The sequence below is a fragment of the Aotus nancymaae genome, unplaced genomic scaffold (assembly GCF_030222135.1).
Source record: "Aotus nancymaae isolate 86718 unplaced genomic scaffold, 86718_ANA_hifiasm-v0.15.2.pri h1tg000033l, whole genome shotgun sequence".
In the NCBI taxonomy this organism is placed as follows: domain Eukaryota; kingdom Metazoa; phylum Chordata; class Mammalia; order Primates; family Aotidae; genus Aotus; species Aotus nancymaae.
The window spans coordinates 56,021,131-56,033,483 of NW_026988447.1; the positions used below are offsets into that span (position 1 = coordinate 56,021,131).

General features: G+C 36.5%; 1 pseudogene; it reads left to right on the forward strand.

Moving 5' to 3' along the window:
* The window catches only part of LOC105706246 (RNA-binding motif protein, X chromosome-like), a 67,774-nt pseudogene extending 58,213 nt beyond the window's left edge, over nucleotides 1-9,561 (forward strand).
* Nucleotides 9,562-12,353: the final 2,792 nt, after the last annotated feature.

Consider the following 12,353-nt stretch of genomic DNA (forward strand, 5'->3'; position numbering starts at 1 on the left):
AAGGAGAGCCATACCTTGAAGCACGGCAAGGATGCGTGAGTTTTCCTGTGAAGCAAGAGAGACCACTGGAGCTTGGTATAGGGGAGTGGACTCTTGGACCCAACTTAAAAGTCATGCTGCTGAGAGGGCTGTTTGGCTGCTGATGGAACCCCAGTAGAGAGAAGCTGGGGTGGACTGAGAAATGCCCAGGAGATTAGAATTGAGGTAATTAGTGACAAGCCAGAGAAAAATGATCCCGTCCTTTAAAAAATGTAAACTTCTGATAAAACTTCCAAAGCACTCTGCAAGGGAAAGTACCAGCTCTAATCAACTGCGGAGCTCAGAGTGCTCCCACAATACCCTCTTCTCCTGGTGCAGGCTTTGGAAGGGTAGGGGATGCTGACGAGCATGCTAGAGACAGCGTAAAGCTAGTTAGTAAGAAGGAGGGAGAGCAAAAGCTGACCTTTCACATCACCTCTCATCCCATCCAACGCACAAAGCCTTTCAGGTATAAAGGTTTTCAAGCTGGGATAGAGGAAAATCCCTAAATTAGATAAAAGTTGGAAATTCTAGTGATTTAATACTGCTGGATGTTTTAATTATTCAAATATAATTTATCAGGATAGACGATGATTGGAGTAATTTTGAAAATTATTGAAAAGTTATAGGATCAGTCCAAAATTTCATCCAAGGAAGAAACGAGATCTTATAATGGGTTTAAAGGGACTCCTCTCTCTCTCTCTCTCTCTCTCTCTCTCTCTCTCTCTCTCTCTCTGTGTGTGTGTGTGTGTGTGTGTGAGAGAGAGAGAGAGAGAGAGATGGGGAAGAGGGAGTGCACCTACTGAGTTCAGCCTGTTTAATAACAGCTCGCATTTACAAAATGCCTACTACATGCTTGGCACTGTTATGTTACAGGTGGTAAGTCATTGAGTGTTCACAGAAAATCTGTGAAACAGGCATTATAATTAACCTCATTTTACAGATGATGAAATTGAGACTGAGAGGTTAAATAATTTGCCAAGGCCACACACTTAAGTGGAGAATCTGAGGTTTAAATCTACTGGTATATAGCTTAGGAGTTCATGCTCCTAATCACACTATGCTTTGCTTATTATCTGAGGAAATGGCTAGAAAAAGATGGCGTGGGACTCACAGAAAAGGGATTTTTGAATGAGCAAGTTAGAACAATGGTCTGGAAGCAGCCACTGGAGGATGCCAAGTACCAGCACTTTGCATCTGCAACCAGAACTTGGGTTCAATATTATTCTGGGCCTTAGTGGGTTTTCACCCCCAGGGAGCTCTCAGTGGACCTGGCATGGTGGGCTACCAATTCTGAATAACAGAGAAGACATTTGTAAAGGAGGGCCCATTTAGGGTTTTTTGTTGCTGTTGTTGTAAACATTACCTAATCTGTTTTGTTGTTTTGAATTATTTTGCTTCTGCTCTGGCCCCACTATCCGGGTAACTTTCTCTCCTGAGTCAGCAAGGGGCTAATGTTAAAAACCATCATAATTGTTTAATTATAATCCCCTTTTAACTCCAAAATGACAGTGCATTGAACTGAAAAGCTTTTCTGATTAAGTAGTTACTAAATACCATATTTCATTTATAATGCTCACCTTCGTATGCAAGGAATGTAGACATCACAGCTCCAGAATGTGCTCAAAACCATTCGATCTGATTAATGATCCTGATAAAGACTTGATTCCCATAATAAATTAGACATAATGGAGAATACATTCATGAAAAATGTGGGTAGATACATTCTTTACAGAGTTTAATTTTCTAACTTTGAAAGTCAGAGAATACAAAGCAAGTTTTCATGAATTGTGTTACCTTCTTATGCTTTTTACATTCCTACAATGTAGCGAAAGTTATTTTATTGCATGAATGCAAAGTTAATGTTAAAATAAGGAGGTTGCATTGAGGCTTACAGCAGGGAAACTAAGAAACTGAAATGATTCTTTTCCTATCCAGTTCGTGATGGCCATACCAACTAAAGTGTCCCCATACTCTCCAGGCAGTCGGCTGTGAGAAAAATGTAGCTGGAAATAGTGAGAAATCAGAGAAGAAAAGGTAAGATTGTGAAGTCGAGTTAAAGTTACCTAGGAGTGGCCCGAGTTCCCCTCCTGTCTATCAACTTTACCTTCCAACTTGGAGTTAATTGCTTAAAAGAATAAAATTTGGATAGGTTCAATAGGAAATTCAAGTTTTTCTAAGTTTTTTTTATCATATTAATATTTGCATGCAGTTAAAATGCAAATGATATAAAACCCCATGTAACAGTCTAAATTGGGTCAAAAAATTCAATTGGGTAGAATATAGGGTTGCAGTGTTGTAAACTTGACATAATTGGGGTGAATCCAGTTCAGACTATGGGAACCCATCACCAATTCCTTCAATTACAGTGAAATTAATAATATTGTGAGGTATGTGATCAAGGGGTTTTCCTGAAGGTCTAAATGTCATAATTAAAAGCAGAAATTTGCCCCTCGCCTTTTTATACCTCCTGGCCATAATCTGCTTCAATGTTTTGAACTGTTCCTACTGGTATTGACATTTATATTTTTAGATAATATTTTGGAATAACTCTAGAGAGTTATATAGTTGTGATATCTGAATATTATTTACTGAACAGTTAAGTAATAAATGATAATTATGGTTTCTTTCTTGCATAATTTTTAAATTAAATTTACTTATTCAGTTTTTCATATATTCATCCTCAATTCTTTCCACACACACCATCAGATCTTTCATATATCAATTTATTTTCCAAATGCTCAAATATATCAGAATATCATCTCTCTATAATATAAATTTAAGCTTACCTTTAGTGCCAATTAATTAATATTAGGTTTGCTGTACTCTGTTATTATACCCCCCAAAATGAGTTAGAAAACAACAGAGACTAGTCAGTTTTAGAGTTTTATTCCATTAAATGACTGGGAAAAGTCCATTGCTTAATGTATATTTTAACTACCTTAGACTATGTTTTTAATTTTTGAAAGTAGAATAAAAATAAAATTTTACTCTTGAAAGAGACTTCATTCATTCACTTATTTATTTTTTTAACAGATGTATTCAACAGTTTTTTTTCTAATGCTTATTTAAGAGCTTTTGATCTACCAAAATGGCAATTTCATGTGATTCAAATTAATGCTGCGAGTCTGGCACTCTGCTAGGCACTTGGTCATCACAGTCTTATTCAGTCTCTTACTTCACACAGGAGAAGAAAAAACAAAACTGTCTTTTGATAAAGATTATTTAGTTTAAGAACAATAAAGAGTAATGCATTTCTAAGAGCTAAACAAAAATATGATTGTTAGTATATGCATTAGAGGTTTACTTCCTGCAGATTTATGGTCCCAAAGGTATAGTTTGTTTTCCTGATACTTTACTGTTCTGAATTTGAACATGTTGCTGAAGTCCTATATGATAGGTACTTAAAAAAAAAAAAACTCCCTAAAGTATAAACAAATAAAAACATTATAGTGTAGGAGAGTCTGAAAACATGCCTATTTATTTGCATGTTAATGTGGAAAAATCTTTAGCCTCTTGGGTAAATATTCATTATCTTAATTGGCTCCTGGCTAATTAAGTCTTCAGGAGGATAAAAAAATAGACTGTGTATTAAATATATTTGCTGGAAAGTAAGAATTGGAATGAAAGCAACATCTGAATTTCACTCTGAAACCAGAAAATCTAATACAGTAGTAATGATTTAGTCATGCTGCTTTTTGCAGGAATGATCAATAAAAGAGGGGAAGTCAAGTCCTGCCTTGAACACTGGAATTCAATAAAAAATAAAGTAGAAGAGCTGAAAAAGAAATCAGAACTATATTATTTGGAAGCACAGATTGTTAAGAGAAAGTCCAAACAGAGGAGTGTGAAGAGGAATGGAAAGAAACAAAACTGTTCCATTAAAAAGGTGTTTAAGGGGCTTATTCTCCCTCAGTGTGAATGCATATAAATTCCATTAGTGTTAATAGGACCTAAATGCACGACTCAAGAGGAGAATAGAGTGACTTGTGCATGTATGGTTACATGAAGTCTAGGAAAACTCTATTAAAAACAACAAAGGGTAGTTTAGGAGTCTAATAGACGTATAGGTATCTGCAAGAGAAGCATTTAATTTTAATTAATGGCATAATGTATTTTTCTTTTACTAAGGGCCAAAAAAAAAAAAAAAACCCATGAAAATGACAAAGGGAAAATAATTTTAAGTAAGCTCAAACTTAGCTCTCAAAGTCATGGATTAATGCTAAGGAATATATTCTTGTACTCCAGGTGGTAAAATTGATCCCTCGTGCAAGGTTTATAATTTACATTCAAATTGGAATATTGAGTTGTATAAAGAATTCAGCTCATTTTTCCCAGCTTTCACTGTGTGTGTGTGTGTGTGTGTGTGTGTGTGTGTGTGTGGTGGTGGTGGGGGTGAGGTGAAGAGGAAGAGAGAGAGACAGAGAGAGGTTGATTTCCATAGAAACTAAACTCTAGTCTTTGGTTATTTACAAAAGGGAATATAATCAAGCCAGATTTTTAAAAGTACATAATGGTGCACAAAGTAATAGATGGAAATCTCTTAATTGAGGGAGAAATCTGTTTCTGGGAGAATAATTTGAAATTGCTTTGCTGTAGTCAATATAGAGTTTCAAGTAAACAATAAAGTCCTTTATTCAAAAGAGATAGAAAACTAAGAATGTCTTTCTTTATAGAGAAAAGCTGGAGGTTACAAATAAAAATTTTTTAATGCATATTTATTACTTATTTCTTATAAGCCACAAATTATTGAAACCAGGAACGTTATAATCCTCCACTTTATTCTTCATAATTCTATGTGTATTAAATTGGTGTTCACACATTTATGTAATGAAGAATGCATGAACATGAGGGTGGTTTTGAAGAAAATGCAATGTCTTACCTGAAGTGCTTTCTTTGAAGTGTCTCATCTATCCTCTGCATTTGGAAAAAGTTGAATTTAGCACTGAGAAATGCTTTAGTGGGAAATTGAATGCCTAAGAATTTATATGATCTCTTTTCTAGTAAAAGGAACTACATTTAGGAAGAAGTACGTGAGTGAATTCTCTTTTGGGTAAATTTAATAAGAAGCAGATCTTAGAGGGACTCAATATCATACACTTCATTACACTTTAATCTTCACTCTATGATGTTTTCAATATTATGGCACTGAAGTCATACTGCTTGCTGCGAAGAAGTAAGTCTCTAATATTGCTCTCTTATTCCCATTCACTTTGTTTTTAGTCATTTTAAAGAGTTCTTTATATTTCAGGATCTAATATAGCATTTTTTTTTAAATAGAAGGTGTATAAAATTTGTACATTCACCTACTGGCACCAGGGGTGTGTGTGTGTGTGTGTGTCTGTGACTACATATCTATGATTGTTACTACCAAATGGCTCCAAGTTAGGAAAAGTGATGAGAAGTCTAAGGAGACTACGTAGTGTGTAGTGCCATTTCGTTACTGATGATAGTGCATATCAGGTAGTACCAGAGGGTTGACTTTAAGTTTAATGTAAATAGTTATTAGCACAGGGAATGCAGGGTTAGAAGGTGTGGATGGAAAGCCCAAAACTCTCTCAGTACAGTGGGAGGCAGGTGAGTTGTATAGCATAAATGAGGAATTTTATTATGAGGACTTGTATTTATTTGCCATTACTTTTAATGGCAGAAACCACAATTACTTTTGCACCAACCTAATAAAAGGGCTCTGCAATACCAAGTTTTGGCAAGAACATGGAGCGCCTGGAACTCTCATGCACTATAGTGGTAGGTACATTGTTGCAACCACTTTGAAAAACTGGATGGCACTATCTATTAAAACCAAACATTTGCAAATCATATGAACCAGCCATCTCACTTCTAGGTACAAAAGCAACAGAAATGTTTAGATATTTGCCAAAAGACTTAAGCAAGTGTATTATGACATTTCTAATAACCAAAAGACTAGATTCAACCCAAATACTCATTAATAATAAGATGTGTAAATAAATTATGTTATTTCAAGTAAAGAAATACATATAGTAACAGAAATAAGTGAACTACAACCATCTGCAAAAATGTAAATGAATCTCACGAACATAGTATTGAGCCAAGAAGTCAGATAAAGACAAATCAGTATTGTTCAATTTTATTTATGGAAAGTTAATATGAAGCAGATCAAATTAAACTAGTAGGTCTCCAATAGGAAAAAGGAGAGGAATTGCAACTGTTTCTTAATCTGGGTACAGGTTACAAAGAAGTGTTCATTTTGTAAAAAGCTATAAAGCTGTACATTTAGAATTTGTGCAGTTTTCTATCTTCGTATGTGTGTTAACCTTCAATGAAAAATTTACGCTCCTCCTCAAAGAAGTATACATTTTGTAGATTCTTGAAAACTCTACCTGTAAGGGCAGAACTTTCAGAATACTAGGTGATGCAGAGCTTTAAATAGGAAGAAAAGTTGGGGGAAGAGAACAGCCAATGCCTGCAATCTGAAATCACTCGGGGGATAGAATTTGTATTTGGGTAAAACCTTAGGTCATGATAAATAACAATATAGACTGATATTCAAAAGACCTGAGGAGACTTAAGCTTGAGTCAGAATAGACACAAATAAGTGTCTGGTAATTTGTCTGATAATGGATATCAAATAAGACCAAAGGCAGGGACAGGCTGGAATGCCAGAGTTTAAAAACTAAACTTTTGAGGTAGGAGCAGTTTGCCACACGGTAGCTTAGAATGGTCTGCCAAACTCTGCCTGGGTTTAAACGATGCTTCTCCGGGATGAGAATGTGGCAATTTTATGTGGGTTATAATTATATAAAAGGCTAGAGAAGAAAACTACATGATGTCACATTTTATTTATAAGTCATTTACTCTTATATAGTCATGTCATATATGTGAAAATCTCCTCATTTTTCAAACAGTGCCGTGACTTCTACATGTAAAACATGGTGTAACAAATACACCAGCTTTTATTTACTCATTTAATTCTTACTCTCCCGTCAATGGAGGGGTACAATTAAGAATGACAAAGATCCCGAACAAAATTCTTACTAATTTATGGATTTGTTGTGCCTTAGTCCATTCAGGCTGCTGTGACAAAAATACCATAGGCTGGGTGCCCTAAACAGCATTTATTTCTCACAGTTCTGAAGGCTGGGGAGTTCTAGATCAAGGGGCTGGCAGATTTGGTGTCTGGTAAGGGCCTGCTTCCTAGTTCATAGACTGCTGACTTCTCCCTGTGTCCCCAAATGGTGGAACGGGCAAGGGAGCTCTCTGAGGTCTCTCTTATAAGGGCACTAATCCCATTTGTGAGGGTTGCATCCTCATGGTCTAATCACCTCCCAAAGGCCCCAGTATCTAATATCATCACACTGGGAGCTAGGATTTCAACATATGTATTATGAAGAGCTACAAATATTCAATCCATAACACTATATAAAGAGAAGCAATAAGAAAAGCTAACAATTATGGAGTAGTTGCTATGTACCAGGCACCATTCTCAATACTTTATGTATATTATTTAATCTTCACGACTACTTCGAAACTTAGAGGAAAAGGCACATAATAGTAAAGGACAGAGCCAGGGTTCAAGGCCAGGTTAGTGTGACGTCAATCTTTCTGCTGTGTTATTCTGTTAACTATATTTAGCCATCAGGCGTATAAATACTTTAAAATCTCAATGAACCTACCTGTAGGTTTCCTTTTTTTCGGCCCTCAGCAAAAAGAGGTTACCCTCACTACCCTCCTAGGCCTCTTTTCAATTATGAGAGCTGGAGCATATCCAGAGAGAGTAGGCAGAGGTAAGTGGGTAGGGCAGTGGGAAGACTGGGTGACCAGCTGGCAAAGACGACATAATACGCAGCCCTTGCACACTTGAATAGTGCCCCTTATGATAAGGTTCCTTCTCTGTGGTGTCACGTTTCAGCTCTTCACACTTCTGAAAGGGAAGCACCAGTTTCCCCTTCCCAAAGTGTTGGGGTTATAGGCGTGAGCCACCGTGCCTGGCCCTCCAGTAGCTTAATTTCTTTCCCCAATAGGCTCTAAAAATAATAGAGCCCAAAGTTTCCCTCTTTTTGGGAGAACAAAGAGGGGTAAGTCTTCAAACATAACTTCTTTTCTACTTTTCAGGAAGGAGTTTAAAAGTTCGCGGTTGTGCAGAAGTGCAGCAGCTTCGCGGTTCCGTCCTCGGACCTGGCAGCGCTGCTGGTGCTAAGCTGCTAGGAAGCCCCTGTCGGCGAGCTCCTTGGAGCGTGAACCCATTGTCATCCCTTTGACTCACCGGCCAAAAAAGAAAAAAAGGTTGAAGCAGATTGCCCAGGAAAGCTCTTAATTGATGGGCTTAATACAGAAACAAATGAGAAAGCTCTTGAAGCAATATTTGGCAAATAAGGACGAATAGTGGAAGTACTCTTGATGAAAGACCGTGAAACCAACAAATCAAGAGGATTTGCTTTTGTCACCTTTGAAAGCCCAGCAGACACTAAGGATGCAGCTAGAGACATGAAGGGAAAATCATTAGATGGAAAAGTCGTCAAGGTGGAACAAGCCTCCAAACCATCATTTGAAAGTGGTAGATGTGGGCCGCCTCCACCTCCAAGAAGTAGAGGCCCTCCAAGAGGTCTTAGAGGTGGAAGAGGAGGAAGTCGAGGAACCAGGGAACCTCCCTCATGGGAAGGACACATGGATGATGGTAGATATTCCATGAATTTTAAAATGAGTTCTTCCAGGGGACCACTCCCAGTAAAAAGAGGACCACCCCCAAGAAGTGGGGAGGGGGGGTCCTCCTCCTAAGGGATCTACACCTTCAGGACCGCTTCGCAGCAGCAGTGGAATGGGAGGAAGAACTCCTGTATCAGGTGGAAAGGATAGTTATGGAGGTCCACCTTGAAGGGAACCACCGCCCTCTCATAGAGAGGTTTATTTGTCCCCAAGAGATGATGGGTATTCTACTAAAGACAGCTATTCAAGCAGAGATTACCCAAGCTCTCATGATACAAGAGATTATGCACCACCACCAAGAGATTATACTTACCGTGATTATATAGAGGCTGCAGTGATAGAGATGGATATGGTCGTGATCATGACTATTCACATCATCCAAGTGGAGGTTCCTAGAAAGATTCATATGAGAGTTACGGCAACTCACGTAGTGCTCCACCTACACGAGGCCTCCCGCAATCTTATGGTGGGAGCAGTTGATATGATGATTACAGCAGCTCACGTGACTGATATGGTGGAAGTCGAGACAGTTACTCAAGCAGCTGAAGTGATCTCTACTCAAGTGGTCATGATCGGGTTGGCAGACAAGAAAGAGGGCCTCCCCCTTCTATGGAAAGAGGACACCCTTCTGCACATGATTCCTACAGCAGTTCAAGCTGCGGAGCACCAAGAGGTGGTGGCCCTGGAGGAAGCCGATCTGACAGAGGGGGAGGCAGAAGCAGATACTAGAAACAAACAAAACTTTGAACCAAAATCCCAGTTCAAAAAACAAACAAAAAAAGGAAACTATTCTGTCATAACTACCCAAGGGCTACTAAAAGGAAAAATTGTGCTATCTTTTACAAATATCCCCTTAAACTCCCCTCCATAATTTTTATGTTCTTGCGAGGAAAAAAGTAAAAATATGTTTAATTTTATTTGACTTTATGACACTGCTTTTCAACAAGCAAATGTTAAATATGCTAAGACTTGTACTAGTGTTGTAACTTTCCAAGCAAAAGTGTCCCTAAGGCAACTTCCTATCTGATTTTTCCCAGTAAATGAGGCAAGCAATTCTAAGATCTTCCACAAAAACATAAGATGAATCGTTCTGCCTATACAAACAAGGTAGCTATTAAGGGGTGGTTGGGGTATGCTACTCATAAGATTTAAGAGTGTCTTCCAACTGAAATCTCCATGTTCTCAGTATGAGAAACCTGAAATCAGATGCCTATGTAAGGAAAGTGTTATTCACCCTGTAAACCCAAAAAAGCAAATGGATAATGCTGGGCATTTTGCCTTTCTGACATTTCCTTGGGAATTTGCAAGAATCTTCTCTTTCCCCTCCCCGCACAAGACCATTTAAGTGTGTGTTAAACAACTACAGAATACTAAATAAAAAGTTTGGCCAAAAAAAATTCACATTTCATATAGGCTAGGAGTAAGGTAAAGCCACTCATTTCCCATGTGTTAAGTCAGTCCTCCTAATGAAACAAAAGGGGAAATATCAAGTTTAGTTTCATAATAAAACAAGTTAAATATTTACATCCTGCTAATAGTATTAATCCAAATGATTGAGAAGAAGAGAAAAAAATTATAAGTACAAATGTGGTAAATAGTAAATAGCAAGATGATAGGTATAAATCTAACTGTGTCAATAATTACAATATATGTAAAGTATATAAATGTTCTAATAAAAATACAGAGTTCTCTGGATAAAAAAGCAAAACTCAGCAACAACAACAACAAAGAATACATATACACACACAAACACACATGCACAAAACTGCACTCTAAATAGAAAGATACAGCTAGGTTAAGAATAAAAGGATGGAAAAACTTATGCTGTGTAAACATTAGGCACAACAAGTAGATGAAATGGCTGTATTAATATCATATAAATTAGACATGAGAGCATGAAATATTATCAGGCATAAAGAGAATCTTTTCATAATTACAGAGAGGTGAATTCATCAGGAAAATACAATTCTAAGTGTTGATGTGACCCAAAACAATGCTTCAAAGTACACAAAATAAAAAAGACCTGAAAATAGAAGAGACCAAAAACCTTTGTGAATTTCACTGGAAGATTCTATGGCTCACATCTCCATCATTGAAGGGAAAAAAATAGACAAAAAAAATCACTAAGGATAATAGAAGACTTGAGCAACACTATCAAACCAACCACCTAATTGATGTTTATAAAACACTTAACAATAGCAGAATACAAATTTTTTAACTTCATGTGAACCATTACGAAGATGGATGATATGTTGTCCTTAAAACATGTAGCAACCGATTTATTTTAAAAGTTTTTGTATTTTATTTTAGGGAAAGGATCTTGCTACATTGCCCAGGCTGGTCTTGAACTTTTGGCCTCAAGTGATTCTCCTGCCTTGGTCTCCCAAAATGCTGAGATTATAGGTGTGAGCCGCTGCACCCAGATGATCAACAAGTTTTAAAGGACGAAATCATAGAAATGATATTCTATGACTATTATGAAATTAAATTAGAAACAAACACAAAATGTTTACCTGTCAAATCTGAAGTTTTGGAAACTAGACAAGATAGTTCTAAATAAACTACAGGTAAAAGAATAAGTCATAATAAATATTACAAAATAATTTGAACTGAATCAAAATAGAAACAAACAAATTAAAATTTGTGGGATACAGTAAAGCAGCACTTAGAGGGAAATGTATGGCTTTAAATGCTTTTAGAAAAGTCTAAAATCTGTGGTCTAAACTTCACCTTAAAAACTAGGAAAAGTAAAAAACAAATAATAACTAACAAAATAATTATAAAAAAGAATATGTTAAAGATAAGAGCAAAAGTCAATGAAAAGAAAATAGATAAATAATAGAGATAAACTACAAATATTGTGGTCAACTTGTGCCAGCATATTTACTAATATAAATAAAACGGACAAATTCCTTGAAAGACATGCATTACAACGTTTACTGAAGTCATATGAATAGCCCTTATCTATTAAATACATTGAATTAGTCATTAAAGCCTTCTCCAGAAGAGAACTCTAGGCCCAGATGGCTTCTTATTTAATGAGAAATATTATCAATTTCACATATACTCTTTTAGAAAACTGAGGAGAAAACATGTATCAACTTATTTTACAAGGCCGGTATTACCTCAATACCCAAACCAGACCAAGACAGTATAAGAAATGAAAATTGAATTTAATTCCCAATACTATATAAAAGGACCAGGAATTTAAGGTTGATTTAACATTCAAAATCAATCAATGTAATTAATCATAGTTACAGACTAAAAATGAAAAACTATATGATCATCTTAATAAGTGTAGAAAAAGCTTTCTACAAAATCTGGCATATATTCATGACTTTTTAAAAAAGACAACTGCTCAGCCAATTAGGGATAGAATAAACTTTCCTAAATCTGATCTAAGTCATCTACAGTAAACTGGAACATAATATCATACATATTACCAGAAAGCTGAATGCTTTTTCCCTAACATCTGGAACAAGACAAGGATGCTTACTCCTGCTATTCATGCTCTACTATCTATTATAATTTTTAGTCTGTGCAACAAAGCAGGAAGTAGAAGTAAAAGGCATACATCTGTCTGTATATGCAAACAACATGATTGTGTATGCAGAGAAATCCTAAGAAATCTCCCCCAAAAACCCTTACCA